A 1,561-nucleotide genomic window follows, 5' to 3' on the forward strand; every position below is an offset into this window, starting at 1 on the left:
TAGTACTCTAAGTAAGGTGATTTTTCTGGAATATGTGTTCTGTAATGCAGGTGCGTAATCTGAAAAGTGAGAAATTGCATTCAACGAAATGATTAAAAATACCTCATACTGACTTTTGTGATATCCAAAAGATACACGCACTCAAAAAAAAGAACATTGCCGCGATTTTTTATCCATTACAACAAGATAATTATTAGCTATGAGGGTATTAATGTGCGAGTCGGTAGGTTACATATTTTTTTCATTGATTGATTAGCTCATTCGAATAAATTGCCCACTGTGATCGGGATCTGGTGAGTTATTCACGAATCCAGTCGCACAGTTGAGCCAATACTCCATAGGCATTCAATTTGACTTCAAGTCACTTGTGGGAACGGATTCAAAAGCCTTCTGAAAATATAAAGACATGGAATCAGTTTGAAATCCCCTGTCGATAGTACTGATGACATCGTGAGAATAAAGATCTAGTTATGTTTCACGAAAACCATATTCTCTGAATGTGTGCTGACTGTTTGTCAATAAATCGTTTTCTTCGAAGCAAGTGTCTAAAAATCGAACTACAAATCGAAGTTACTGATAGTGGTCTGTAATTCAGCTGATTACGCTTATTTTCTTTCTTGGATACTGATGTGGCTTAGGCAACTTTCCAGTCGTTAGGTGCCGATCTTTCGACGAGCGAGCGGTTGTATATGAGTGCCAAGTATGGAGCTATTATATCAGCATACTCTGAAAGATAGACATTACATGCAAATACATTTACTAACAAATGCACAATAACTTCTTACATTTATGTAATACTCTTTGCTTCTCTTTCTGTGCGTGTACACGAGTGCTCCCGTTTGTGAGCGAGCCTGTGTGTGTGTATGTGTGTGTGTGTGTGTGTGTGTGTGTGTGTTGATAGCAAGTTATTAGAGGCCGTGCGTCAAACACTTCATAGGGTGAGAAGAAAAGAGATTGATCCCTAACGTGGAAATGAATCGTTATGCGATCGTTACATTTTCTGATGCAGCCTGGTCGAAAGGAGAGGGAAAGGTGTTTTGACGTAGTGTAATTCATAGGGCGAGCACCATGTATTTAGAAAAAATACGTCACCCGTCGGGCGCCTTCTGCCGCCACACACACTCACAGACTACTCGCGTCATTGGACCTGAATAACCCGACACTGTAGCCGACGCATTTCCTGGCTGCTGGCTTTTGAAGGCATCGTTGCGTAACGCGGCAAGGGTAGCGTTGACTTCCTGCACGGGCCGCTGAAAGGTAATACCGCGACAGAGAAAGCACTGTCAGCGGATTACTGTGGTCAGACGCCGCTTTCCAGCAATTCATGTCTGATCGCCGCGCTGAACGAACTCATATTGAGTGGGTAATGTCCTCTATACGCAAGTGACATATATCTCTACCTCCCTTTCTCCCTCTCTCTCTCTTTTCTTATTTACTTTTTAATCAGCCTTGTTCCTGGTTTTATGCTATCCGCCCTCTCAATCTCAGAGAAGCACTTACACTATACATAGCCACTCTCTTCCTGCACAGTTTTTATCCTCTACAGTCCTCTCTAGTACCC

The sequence above is a fragment of the Schistocerca cancellata genome, chromosome 10 (genome assembly GCF_023864275.1).
Source record: "Schistocerca cancellata isolate TAMUIC-IGC-003103 chromosome 10, iqSchCanc2.1, whole genome shotgun sequence".
NCBI lineage: Eukaryota > Metazoa > Arthropoda > Insecta > Orthoptera > Acrididae > Schistocerca > Schistocerca cancellata.